Source organism: Salvelinus sp. IW2-2015, unplaced genomic scaffold (assembly GCF_002910315.2).
Source record: "Salvelinus sp. IW2-2015 unplaced genomic scaffold, ASM291031v2 Un_scaffold7029, whole genome shotgun sequence".
NCBI classification, from domain to species: domain Eukaryota; kingdom Metazoa; phylum Chordata; class Actinopteri; order Salmoniformes; family Salmonidae; genus Salvelinus; species Salvelinus sp. IW2-2015.
Genome location: NW_019948289.1, coordinates 1 through 14,656, shown reverse-complemented (window position 1 = coordinate 14,656; position 14,656 = coordinate 1).

Below are 14,656 nucleotides of genomic sequence, written 5' to 3'. Positions count from 1 at the left end.
CTACGTCTTTAGAATCCAACATGGATGAACCTATAGTCTAGTCTTAGCATACAAACTGGATACTCCATAGTCTACGTCTTTAGAATCCCAACCTGGATGACTGAATAGTCTACGTCTATAGAATCCAACTGGATGACTCCATAGTCTACGTCTTTAGAATCCAACTGGATGACTCAATAGTCTACATCTTTAGAATCCAATGTACTGAACCAAATAGATTTTTTGCTAAAGTGCTTAATCCTAACTTTTGTGTGAAAGATGCAATCAATTGATGTCAATATGAAATTAATCCAGGGGCGGAAAAGCATGAATTGTAGGTTATTTTTAATAGTGCTGATTAATAGTGTTTCCAAACTTTCCCAGTCACTCACAAGGAATTACACCTGCAATACCTCAAGCACTAATATTTTTCAACACACAGTACCAGTTTGGACACACCTACTCATTCCTGTTTTTTTTGTTTTTTTTACTATTTTCTACATTGTAGAATAATAGTGAAGACATCAAAACTATGAAATAACACATATGGAATCCAAATATATTTTATATTTGAGATTCTTTTCAAGTAGCCACCTGTAACGATGTACGCTGAGAGTCGGGAAGCAAGTTCAGGGAGTGAATACATTTAATGAATACATGAACACAACAAGAAACACAAACAGCGCACCGACATGAAACAGGAACAGAAACAATGACGACTGGGGAAGAAATCAAAGGGAGTGACATATAAAGGGCAGGTAATCAAGGAGGTGATGGAGTCCAGGTGAGTGTCATTAGGCGCAGATGCGCGTAACACTGGTGACAGGTGTGCGCCATAACGAGCAGCCTGGTGACCTAGAGGCCGGAGAGGGAGCACACATGACACCAACCTTTGCCTTGATGACAGCTTTGCACACTCTTGTCATTCTCTAATCCAGCTTCATGAGGTAGTCTCCTGGAATGCATTTCGATTAACAGGTGTGCCTTGTTAAAAGTTAGTTTGTGGAATTTCTTCTTAATGTGTTTGAGCCAATCAGTTATGTTGTGAGAAGGTAGGGGTGGTATATTGCCCTATTTGGTAAAAGACCAAGTCCATATTATAGCAAGAACAGCTCAAATAAGCAAAAAGAAACAACAGTCCATCATTACTTTAAGACATGAAGGTCAGTCAATGCGGAACATTTCAAGAACTTTTAAAGTTTCTTCAAGTGCAGTCGCAAACACCATCAAGCGCTATGATGAAACTGGCTCTCTTTAGGACCGCCATAGGAAAGGAAGACACCGAGTTACATCTGCTGCAGAGGATACGTTCATTAGAGTTACCAGTCTTAGAAATTGCAGGCCAAATAAATGCTTCACAGAGTTCTAGTAACAGACAAATCCAATTTTATTTGTCACAAACACATGGTTAGCAGATGTTAATGCGAGTGTAGCGAAATGCTTGTGCTTCTAGTTCTGACAATGCAGTAATAACCAACGAGTAATCTAACTAAAATTTCACACAACTACCTTATACACACAAGTGTAAAGGAATGAAGAATATGTACATAAAAATATTTAACTTCTTGCAACTATAGGGGGTGCTGTTCCGCATTAGCATATTTGTGTCTCCAAATTAAACTGCCTCGTGCTAAATTCTTGATCGTACAATATGCATATTATTGTTATTATTGGATAGAAAACACCTTCTAGTTTCTATAGAAGTTGGAATTTTGTCTCTGAGTGGTACAGAACAATTTCTACAGCACTTTTCATGACAGGGTTCAGATTTCAGAAATTTTTACCTCTGATCTGGGGTCTGTTTATAAGGCCACAGTGAATGCTATGAAGAAACCGACACTGCCTACGTCTTCCTCTGGGTGTCTGTACGTCATCACGTTTTCAATGAAATCGATGGGACGTTCACAGCCATTATAAATGACAAAAATGTACAGAGACCCCCCTTTCTCAAGTGCGCCTCAAGCGTGAAGGCCATCGGACCTGCCTCGTTCCAAATCGTTTTCTAACCAGCAATATTTCTCCGGTCATGTTTTCAGTCGTTATAGTTGTTAAAAACATCATAATGTAGTGAATTTGAAACGTTTTATAGCATTTATATCCGTTTAGTGCGATTCTGAGGAATTTATTTGTCGTGCATTCTGAAAGTTTGGACACGTTTTAGGGTGTCGGTCGTTGGTGGTGGACATTTCGAAGGACAGAGGACATCTATCGACCAAAAGACGTTTATACATAGAAAGGATACATTGCCCAAGAATCTGATGGAAGAACAGCTCAAAGTAAGCAATATTTAAAATGCTAAATCGTGTATCTGTCGAAATATTTTAAACGCATATTTCGCCATTTTGTTTGGTATAGCTTCACTTGCCAACCCTGTATTGAAAAGTAAGGATAATTTTAAAAATGTAAATCAGCGGTTGCATTAAGAACTAATTTGTCTTTCGATTGCTGTCAACCCTGTATTTTTTAGTCAAGTATATGATTAGCTTTCAATTAAACTAGATCACTCTGATAGATGACGTCAGACATATTGAGGCTTGATTTCCTAGTTTTTATTGTGTAACCACGGTTTTGTATGGCTAAATATGCACCTTTTCGAACAAACTGTATATGTATATTGTAAAATGATGTTACAGGAGTGTCATCGGAAGAATTCTGGAAGGTTAGTGAAAAAATTAATATATTTTGGCGGTGATTACGTTATAGCGCTCTTTGGCTGGAATCGATGCTCTGGTAACTTTTGCACATGTGGTATGCTAACTTATCGATTTATTGTGTTTTCGCTGAAAAACGCTTAGAAAATCTGAAATATGGTCTGAAATCACAAGAACTGGGTCTTTCCATTGCTATGCTTTGTCTATTTTTATGAAATGTTTTATGATGAGTAAATTGGTCATACACGTTGCTCTATCTAGTAATTCTAGTCGATTTGTGATGGTGGGTGCAATTGTAACTGTGATTTCTACCTGAAATATGCACTTTTTTCTAACAAAAACTATCCTATACCATGAATATGTTATCAGAACTGTCATCTGAGAGGTTTTTTCTTGGTTAGTGGATATCAATATCTTAGTTGAGCCGAATTGGTGATAGCACCTGAAGGAGTAAGAAACTGATGGAGTTAGAATAGTGGTGTATTTTGCTAACGTGTTTAGCTAATAGATTTACATATTTTGTCTTCCCTGTAACACATTTTAAAAATCTGAAATGGTGGCTTTATTCACAAGATCTGTATCTTTCATCTGGTGTCTTGGACTTGTGATTTAATGATATTTAGATGCTACTATCTACTTGTGAAGCTATGTAGCTATGCTAATTGTGTGTGGGGGGTGTGGGGGTGCTCCCGGATCCGGGGTAGAGGCTCGTGAAAGGTTAATGAGTGATGGTAAAGAACGGCATAGGCAAGATGCAATAGTTGGTATCGAGTACAGTATGTACTTATGAGATGAGTAATGTAGGGTATGTAAACGTATAAAAGTGGCATTGCTTAAAGTGGCTAGTGATACATGTATTACATCAAGATGGCAAGATGCAGTAGATGGTATAGAGTACAGTATATACATATGAGATGAGTAATGTAGGGTATGTAAACATTATATGAAGTGGCATTGTTTAAACTGGCTAGTGATACATTTTTTTCATCAATTTTTACATGGTTAAAGTGGCTGGAGTTGAGTCAGTATGTTGGCAGCAGCCACTCAATGTTAGTGGTGGCTGTTTACAGTCTGATGGCCTTGAGATAGAAGCTGTTTTTCAATCTCTCGGTCCCTGCTTTGATGCACCTGTATTGACCTCGCCTTCTGGATGATAGCGGGGTGAACAGGCAGTGGCTCGGGTGGTTGTTGTCCTTGATGATCTTTATGGCCTTCCTGTGACATCGGGTGGTGTCACAGGAAGGCCATAGGACATCACAACATGAACTGTTCAGAGGAGACTGCGTGGATCAGGCCTTCATGGTTGAATTGCTGCAAAGAGTACCACTACTAAAGGACACCAATAATAAGAAGAGACTTGTTTGGGCCAATAAACATGAGCAATGGACATTAGACCAGTGGAAATCTGTCCTTTGGTCTGATTAGTCCAATTTTGAGATTTTTGGTTCCAACCACCGTGTCTTTGTGAGACGCAGAGTAGGGGAACGGATGATCTCCACATGTGTGGTTCCTACCGTGAAGCATGGAGGAGGAGGTGTGATGGTGTGGGGGTGCTTTGTTGGTGAGACTGTCAGTGATTCATTTAGAATTCAAGGCACACTTAACCAGCATGGGTACCACAGCATTCTGCAGCGATACGTCATCTCATCTGCACTTAGTGGGACCAGTGGCGACCTGTCATTCAGGGCAGGTGGGGCAGAGCCTGTTTTGGATGTTATTTTGGCATTAATACATGTCACATATCAGTTTGCAAACAATGTAAAAGAAATGCATATATTATTGAGTTAATAAAGTGTAAAGGAGTGCGTAACTGGCTGCAGGGAATTTAGGCGAAGGAGAGCAGAAATGGGTAGCAAACGGAGCCCTTTATTGAGGCGAACAAAACATGGTACTAAGAAAACTAAACACACACGGGTTACAATAACCCGGCGCAAACCAGCCTGGAGTACACATACATTTACATATAACAATTCCACACACAGACATGGGGGGAAACAGAGGGTTATATGCAAGACGAGTAATGAGGGAATGCAAACCAGGTGTGCGGGAAAACAAGACAAAACAAATGGAAAATGAAAGGTGGATCGGCGATGGCTAGAAGACTGGTGACGTCGACCGCCGAACGCCGCCCAAACAAGGAGAGGGACCGACCTCGGCGGAAGTCGTGACATAAAGCCGCATACGAACATGGTCTCTTTCTTTTTTCTTGAGAAAGGCAGCTCCAAAATGCAGGTGTTTCAGCCTAGCTCAGTGCATTCTGTGATGGTGGGGAGAGCAAGCAGAAAATACGAGCATTGCGCCGTGATTGGCTCAGTGTTCTGTCACTCATGGGGACACTACATCATCGCCAAGATTAAGTCCTTAGTAAGGGTAGATATCCAAAATGTCAGCCCTTAGGGTCCTGCCATAGAGTTATATTACAAGTGCCCTTCCAAGAAGGCTCAAGGTCATTGACCACAGATAAAATGACGTCAAATCACATTATATGTACAGTAGCTTTGATTGGACTGATCATGTCAACATCTTACTTTCAAATTCTTAGCTAGCAGTCATCATCATGAATTAAGTCGACAATCTACTGGCAAATCCTTTTTAATCCTTGTCATATGAAGAGAAATAATGAAGAGAAATGATAGATAAAACGTATCGGTGCTCATCGGCCATTGGACATAAATGTTACACAACAAGTTGGAAATTGCAAATTCAACAATGATTGGTTTGGAAGGAATCGTAACAGTGGCTAACCGCAAGCGTTGCAACTGGGAAGTGGGGAATAAACAAGCTCAGACTGGTAAAATACGTTTTGAACGGTCATCCAACTCAGAATTGTAAATCTTTCTCTTTCTTTGATGGCTAAATTTGCCCACGAAGGACCGCCGCGCCACCTTCCTGTTCAAGTGAGCACATCACAGCAAGGTGAGTCCAAAAATGTCTTATATGCTGCTGCATAAATGATGTAATATGCCAGGGAGATACGTATATTGTAGCTAAGAAAGTAATACTACGTGTATGTTGTGTAGTAAGATGTTAGTAGTCCATGTGCCTCGCCATAATTAATTGGTTTATTTTCACCTCTTAATTTACTGTTCTGACTCGGTGAGGCACATGTAGCCTATAGCCTGTTTTTGAGAAATGTCATCATCTTATATTGTAAGAGCTTTCATTGTCTGCTCATATGCCTCCTTTCTTTATCCTATGGTTCTGATACTTTAAATACTTTAAGAGCAGCCCATGTTCTGGTTTCTGTCACTGTAAATTTAAAGTGCTGAACACATAGTTATATTGACTACGTCTTAGCTCGCTCATTAATGTCTTAATCGAAATTACGGAATGCCCTTTATTCGATCATCGTGTCACGCCCTGGCCTTAGTATTCTTTGTTTTCTTAATTATTTTGGTTAGGTCAGGGTGTGACATGGGGAATGTATGTGGTTTTTGTAGTGTCTAGGGTGGTTGTAAGGTTTAGGGGGTTTATTAGAGTAGTTGGGTTTATGTTTAGTATAGTAGTCTAGCTGTGTCTATGGTTGAGTGTAGGTATCTAGGAAAGTCTATGGTTGCCTGAATTGGGTCTCAATTAGAGACAGCTGGTTATTGTTGTCTCTGATTGGGAGCCATATTTAAGGCAACCATAGGCTTTAGCTGTTTGTGGGGAATTGTCTATGTTGAACGTTTGTAGCCTGTGTGTGTGCACTACGTTTATAGCTTCACGGTCGTTTGTTGTTTTTGTATAGTTTGTAATAGTGTTTCGTTTCATGTTCATCTTCGTAGAAAAAATAAAAGAAGATGGCTTATTTCTCCACATACTGCGTTTTGGTCCGTCTCTCCTCCACACGATCGTGACAGAATTCCCCACCAAACATCGGATCAAGCAGCGTGTGCAACAACAACAGGAACCACCTACACAGGACTATTGGAATTGGGAGGAATTCTGGACCGCGAAGTACCAGGAGAATATAACGCCCCAAAGCTGAGCTGGAGGCAGAGAGGCAGAGATATGAGGAGGCAGCAAGGAAACAAGGCTGGAAGCCCGTAAGTCAAACCCAAAAATTTCTTGGGGGGAGGCTCTCGGGTAGATTAGTTGGGTCAGTCGGGAGACGTGAGCCAACTCCTCCTGCTTACCGTAAGGAGCCGGTGAGGGCGGATTTGGAGGAGAGTGACGCAGAGACAGTAAAGGAGTTAATGGAGAAATTGGAGGAGAGAGTTATGAGATGTATTGGTTTGGTGCATGAGGCACGGCATCCGTCCGAATGAACGTGTTGGTGATTAATGTCACCGGAACAGCTCTCCATACTCGTCCTGAGGTGCGGCTAGCCGTCTGGTTAAGACAGTGCCTACAGCACGCACAAAGCCTCCTGTTGCGTCTCCAGAGTCCTGTGCGTCCTGTTACTGCTCCTCGCACTAGCCCTGTGGTGTGTGTTCCCAGCCCAGTACCACCAGTGCTGACACCACGCACCAGGCTTCCAGTGCGTCTCCAGAGCCCTGTTCCTCCTCCACGCACTCTCCCTGTGGTGCGTGTCTCCAGCCCAGTGCCTCCAGTCCCGGCACCACGCACCAAGCCTCCTGTGCGTCTCCAGCCCTGTACGCACTGATCCTTTTCTCCCGCACTCGTCCTGAGGTGCGTGCCCTCAGCCCGGTACCACCAGTTCTGGTACCACGCACCAGTCCTATAGTGCGCCTTGAGAACTCAGTGTGCCCTGTTGTTGTTCCCCGCACTAGCCTGAAGGTGCGTGTCCTAGCCGGGACCTCCAGTTCCGGCACCACGCACCAGGCCTACAGTGCGTCTCAGCCGGCCAGAGTCTGCCGTCTGCCCAACGGTGCCTGAACTGCCCGTCTGCCAAGCGGCGCCTGAACTGCCCGTCTGCCAAGCGCGCCTGAACTGCCCGTCTGCCAAGCGGCGCCTGAACTGCCCGTCTGCCCAACGGCGCCTGAACTGCCCGTCTGCCCAACGCCGTCTGAACTGTCCGTCTGCAAGCGCCGCATGAACTGCCCGTCTGTATTGAGCCTTCAAAGCGCCCGTCTGCCATGAGCCTGCAAAGCCGCCCGTCTGCCATGAGCCTACAGAGCCTTCCGCCAGACAGGAGCCGCTAGAGCCTTCCGCCAGAACGGATCAGCTAGAGCCTTCCGCCAGAACGGATCAGCCAGAGCCTTCCGCCAGACCGGATCAGCCAGAGCCTTCCGCCAGACCGGATCAGCCAGAGCCTTCCGCCAGACCGGATCAGCCAGAGCCTTCCGCCAGACCGGATCAGCCAGAGCCTTCCGCCAGACCGGATCAGCCAGAGCCGTCCGCCAGCCATGACCAGCCAGAGCCGTCAGCGAGCCATGACCAGCCAGAGCCGTCAGCGAGCCATGACCAGCCAGAGCCACGACAGACCAGCCAGAGCCGTCAGCGAGCCATACCAGCAGAGCCGCCAGCCAGCCATGAGCGTCCAGAGCCGTCAGCCAGCCATGAGCAGCCAGATCCGTCAGCCAGCCATGAGCAGCAGATCCGTCAGCCAGCCATGAGCCGTCCAGCCAGGATCCGCCAGAGCCGTCCAGCCAGGATCCGCCAGAGCCGTCATCCAGCCAGGATCCGTCCCTCAGTCCGGAGCTGCCGTCCCTCAGTCCGGAGCTGCCCCTTATCCTGGTGCTGCCCCTTATCCTGGTGCTGCCCCTTATCCTGGTGCTGCCCCTTATCCTGGTGCTGCCCCTTATCCTGGTGCTGCCCCTTATTCCTGGTGCTGCCCCTTAGTCCGGTGCTGCCCTTAGCCGGTGCTGCCCCTTAGTCCGGTGCTGCCCCTTAGTCCGGTGCTGCCCCTTAGTCCGGTGCTGCCCCTTAGTCCGTGCTGCCCTTAGTCCGTGCTCGCCTTAGTCCGCTGTCCGGTGCTGCCCTTAATCCAGTGGGTTAATGTGGAGGGTGGCCATTTGGAGCAGGCTACGAAAGCGGGTAGTGACTATGGTGGTGGACCACGACCAGTGCCGAGCCGCCGCCGTGGACGGAAGCCCACCCAGACCCTCCCCTAGACTTTGTGCTGGTGCGCCCGGAGTTCGCACCTTAAGGGGGGTTATGCACGCCCTGGCCTTAGTATTCTTTGTTTTCTTAATTATTTTGGTTAGGTCAGGGTGTGACAGGGGAATGTATGTGGTTTTTGTAGTGTCTAGGGTGGTTGTAAGGTTTAGGGGTTTATAGAGTAGTTGGGTTATGTTTAGTATAGTAGTCTAGCTGTGTCTATGGTTGAGTGTAGGTATCTAGGAAAGTCTATGGTTGCCTGAATTGGGTCTCAATTAGAGACAGCTGGTTATTGTTGTCTCTGATTGGGAGCCATATTTAAGGCAACCATAGGCTTTAGCTGTTTGTGGGGAATTGTCTATGTTGAACGTTTGTAGCTTGTGTGTGCACTACGTTTACTCCGCTTCAGACGGTTGTTTTCGTTTTGTTTCTTTGTTATAGTTTGTAATAGTGTTTCGTTTCATGTTCATCTTCGTAGWAAAAATAAAAGAAGATGGCTTATTTTCCACATGCTGCGTTTTGGTCCGTCTCTCCTCCACACGATCGTGACACATCGTTCCCTTATGCCATAGTTTGTACATCTCAATTGTGAGTAAAAACCAAATTTGTTTAAGCAAGTCAGCCATATCAGCTATGTTTTTTAAAAAGGCAGTAAATGAGGCTGAATGAACTGTTTCTGTCACGATCGTTATAAGGAGTAGACCAAGATGCAGCGTGGTATGTTTCTATCCTTTATTTTGGAATAGAAAACTTAAAAGAACAAAACGAACGAACGAAACGTGACGCTATAATAATGCTCACAGGCAACTAAACACAGACAAGATCCCACAAAGCACAATGGGGAAATGGCTACCTAAATATGATCCCCAATCAGAGACAACGATAAACAGCTGCCTCTGATTGGGAAGCATACTAGGCCAACATAGATAACCCACCCTAAATCACACCCCGACCTAACCAACATAGAGAATAAAAGCTATCTATGGTCAGGGCGTGACAGTTTCTCTGCCAGACAAGGCTCCGCTGAAAGCCAGGTGGAGCAGTGGTAAGGTGTTGGGACTGCTGTTGAGACTCTGCTGTTGGGACAGCTTTATGTAGGCCTTAACAGCCTGTCGCCGTTATAGTGCAATTAATATATTGTTTAGTGTTGTGTTGTGTAGTGTAGTGGCTTTGCTGGCATGCATCTAAAAAATATATATCTTTTGCCCCACCAAGATTTACATGCTAAAATCGCCACCGAGTGGGACTATAATTTTTTTTCAACAGGGCAATGACCCAACACCACTCCAGGCTGTGTAAGGGCTATTTGACCAAGAAGGAGAGTGATGGAGTGCTGCATCAGATGGCCTGGCCTCCACAATCACGCGACCTAAACCCAATTGAGATGGTTTGGGATGAGTTGGACCAACTCCTTCACAGAGTGAAGATAAAGCAGCCAACAAGTGCTCAGCATATGTGGGAACTCCTTCAAGATTGTTAGAAAAGCATTCCTCATGAAGCTGGTTGAGAGAATGCCACGATTTTGCAAACCTGTCATCAACTCAAAGGGTGGCTACTTTGAAGAATCAAAAATATTAAATATAACACTTTTTTGGTTACTACATGATTCCATGTGTTATTTCATAGTTTTGATGTCTTCACTATTGTTCTACAATGTAGAAAATAGTAAAAATATAGAAAAACCCTTGAATGAGTAGGTGTGTCCAAACTTTTGACTGGTACTGTATTTTTCATATCAAAAGATTCAGCCCACCCCCAAATCTCTACCTCCCACTATATTTATTGAAGATAAAAGATTGCAATAGGTATATTTATTCACTATTAGTACATCAACTACTGTGTATGCATTTTCTATGATTTTTTCTATTTGAAATCATAAAAAAATAGTACATGTAACAGATTATCTACAAAAGGTTTGAAGTTGCCCACCCTTTCCTCCTCTCCTCTCCTCCCGCRCTCCTTTCCTCTGTTTATGTTAATGCTAAGCCCAGCCCGAGGCTGGGACCTATAGCTCTTGTACGTTCCATTCTATTTCATCTGATCCTGGGCCTGGGGATTTGGCAGGGCTCTGAACACAAAGCGCCACCGTGTCCGCCTTTGGATCTGACCTCAGCTCAGCGTTTACATCTGCTGAATATGCCTATGAGGCCCGGGGCCGACTCTACCTCTGCATACCATAAACACAGGGCTCCAAGGTGACCTTTACCTGACCTCAGTACAGCAGGTAGTGGATCTATATACTGTATTTCTAATGTATTTGTTTTCACTTCCTTCTGTAGGCTGCTCCCCCCACCACTCTATATTTCTCTCTCTTTGTCTTTCTTTCTCTGACGTTTTTTTCCTCTTTCATTTGCACTATCTAGTACCTCTCTGTTTAACCTCCTCTAATCCTTCATCCCCGTTACTGAGTACTCTCACACTAGTGCAGTTGTTCAAGGCCTAAATAAACAAAGAAACTCTCTAGCTCTCTTTCCCCATCTCACTGTCTGTCTATCTGTCACTGCCCTTGTCTCTCACTCCTTCCCTCCCAGCTTCTCCCTCCTCCTCTTTCCAACCCGCATCTCTCTCTCCCTCTCTCTCTGTCTGTCAGCCAAATTAAGTGTGAATGGTGAAAAGGTGTGGAAGTCAGTGTAGAAGTCTCGATATTGCCAATTCCCATCTTGCCTCACCGTGGACAGGTCTCTGCCCAATGACCACAGGGACCAGCATGAGTCACAGACCGCCAGCCATATTCATTCTTTATACTTGTAGATTCCCCTGCAATCACTCTGACCAGCCGGAGCTACAGTATAAGGTGCCTTCCGCCCAGGGAGGAGAGAATGGCAGAGGTTACTAGAGGAAACCACTCCTGAAAGAAGTGGCTGCAGGGGAGAGAGGCGTACTGACAAGGTGACAGGCTGTGGATGAAACGGTGTGAGGTTCTATTAATCAGCTACAGTCAAGAAAATCTAGGAAGTCTGCAAAGGCCACAGATACAGACACACCTATACACACACAGGCATTCAGGCATGCACACACAAGCATGCAGGCACACGTATTCACATAGATATGCACACACACACATACATACACACAAACTCACTCCCCCAGGCCTACAAAAACTTACCAACTAACATAAACATTCAACACACTTGTGCTACACACCAATTTCCAACATACCCGAACACAGACATGCACTAACACAGTGAACACAGACATGCACTAACACAGTGAACACAGACATGCACTAACACAGTGAACACAGACATGCACTAAGGATATAGGTAAGCACACAGGAGGACATTTTTCTCTGTTAAGACTAATTTCCTTTTTGAATTTCAAGCCAAATGTAAAATGTTCCTGTTTTGATTAATTTAATGGAGTGAGTTAGGTCTGCTCTATATCCAAAATTAGCATTCCCCCCTGAGTCCCTTCCCTGTTTACACCTGGTAGTTTGGTGGATTGGGACTACCAGCTCTCTGTAACCTAGAGGGCACAACCAGTGGGTCCGTCTCTCTATACATGTTTCTTGCAGGATGACAAGTGTCTGCAGTACCGATTTTCTTTGGTGAAGTCGGGTTCCTGCTTTTTAGGCCAAAGGCAGATGACCTCAGACCTTGGATATCCAGGATGAATTATAGTGAAGGCTTTTGTTCCATAAAGTGTCCAATGTTGTTGGTCGGGGTTTGGCCTCAGGCCAGTAAGTGTGAGCAGAGCTCTGCTGAGCATCTGGTACATGCCGTTGGCTTGGGCGAGTGTAAGAGTGGGGGTTGGGCCTGTTTTGCCCGCTCACTACTGGGCGGAGTTGTGACTTCCATGTTGATGCCTCTTTGGGGGGTGGGGTGCATGGGGTGGGCAGGAGTGGCAATGGGTCTGATCTGAGGGGGCCTAAATTGGGTGTGGGCATGGTTGATGTGGGGGGGGTGTGTAGGTCTAGGGGGGGTCCTGGAGGTCTTGGAGGGTGTCTCGCTGGTCTGGGTGGGGTGGTCTATTGATCTGTTGCTCCTGTGTGAAGTGTTGGGGCTTCGTTTGAGAGCGATGTCTTAAGAGTCCCGGGCAAAGGTGGGCACTGCTGCCTTGTAGAGGTGGACCTGGTCATAGAGGCTGTTCAAGTCCAGGGTGGAGTGGTGGGCCAGAAAAAACTTTTGGTTTTGAGGCACAGTCACGGGAAATGCTTGCGTTTTACTCTCTCTGTCTCTCTCTCTCTCTCTGAAGGATGATCTCTCTGTCTCTCTCTCTCTGAAGGATGATCTCTCTGTCTCTCTCTCTGAAGGATGATCTCTCTGGTCACTTTTGCTCCTGAAGATGATCTCTCTGTCTCTCTCTCTGAAGGATGATCTCTCTGTCTCTCTCTCTGAAGGATGATCTCTCTGTCTCTCTGAGGATGATCTCTCTCTCTCTCTCTGAAGGATGATCTCTCCTGTTCTCTCTCTGAGATGATCTCTCTCTCTCTCTCTGAAGGATGATCTCTCTCTTCTGAATCTCTATCTCTCTCTCTCTCTGAAGGATGATCTCTCTCTCTTTATCTCAGATGCTGTCCTATCCTCTCCCAGCTTGAAATATGGAAAGCTTTGTCTGGCTTTAGGGAGCTCAGTGAGGCAGTAAACATTTAACAGCGTTGTTGGGGCCATAAAAACGCGCATTTTCAACTCGAACCTAAATTTCTCCTTTAATAAGGTCATGGATTCACTGAGAGAAGAAGTGGCTTTGTGGGGGGAGTGTACGTGTATGTGTGTGTATTTCTTGCGTGTGCGTGAGTGCAGTGCACTGTGTGTATTTGCGTCTGCATTCTGGTGTGCTTCATGTGTGTAAGTACGTATATTGTCAAACGGCATTCAATATTCATATATTTATGATTAAACCCTTACTTGTGACTAAACTGATCATATCTGTTCTGTGAACAAGACAAACAAGACTTTGCGTTGTCTAGACTCTATCTCCCTAGCCTGCTGACTGCTGACCCAGGCATCTGTTAAGTTTCCTCTGCCCACCACCGCTAATGAAACATCTGCCTGCAGCTCTTTGAGTGCGGGTGCACCCTTAATTACAACTGCATTATCTTGCTAATTATGTGCTTGTTAGTGTTCTGTTCATGTGGTTCATTCTGTGTTCACTGTGTTTAGTGCATGTCTGTGTTCCTGTGTTAGTGCATGCTGTGTTCACTGTGTTAGTTGTCATGTCTGTGTTCGTGTGTTAGTGCATGTCTGTGTTCACTGTGTTAGTGCATGTCTGTGTTCACTGTGGTTAGTGCATGTCTGTGTTCGCCTGTGTTATTGCATGTTCTGTGTTCAATGCTGTTAGTGGCATGTCTGTGTTCACTGTGTTAGTGCATGTCTGTGTTCGCTTTGTTATGCAATGTCTGTGTTTCGCTGTGTTTCAGTGCATGTCTTGTGTTCACTGTGTTTGTGCATGTCTGTGTTCGCTGTGTTAGTGCATGTCTGTGTTCAACTGTGTTTAGTGCATGTCTGTGTTCACTGTGTTACATAGTGCATGTCTGTGTTGCTGTGTTAGTGCATGTCTGTGTTCATGTGTTTGTGCATGTCTGTGTTCGCTGTGTTAGTGCCCTGTCGTTCGCTGTGTTAGTGCATGTCTGTGTCACGGTGTTAGTGCATGTCTGTGGTTCGCTGTGTTTAGTGCATGTCTGTGTTCACTGTGTTAGTGCATGTCTGTGTTCGCTGTGTTAGTGCATGGTCTGCTTGTTCACTGTGTTAGTGCATGTCTGTGTTCACTGTGTTAGTGCATGTCTGTGTTCACTGTGTTAGTGCATGTTGTGTTCGCTGTGTTAGTGCATGTCTGTGGTTCGCTGTGTTAAGTGCATGTCTGTGTTCGCTGTGTTGTGGCATGTTGGTGTTCACTGTGTTGTTAGTGCATGTCTGTGTCCTGTGTTAGTGCATGTCTGTTACTGATGTCTGTGTTCACTGTGTTAGTGCATTCTGTGTTCACTGTGTTTAGTGCATGTCTGTGTTCAGCTGTGTTGAGTGGCTGTCACTGTGTTAGTCATGTCTGTGTTACTGTGTTAGTGATGTCTGTGTTCCTGTGTTAGTGCATGTCTGTGTCGCTTG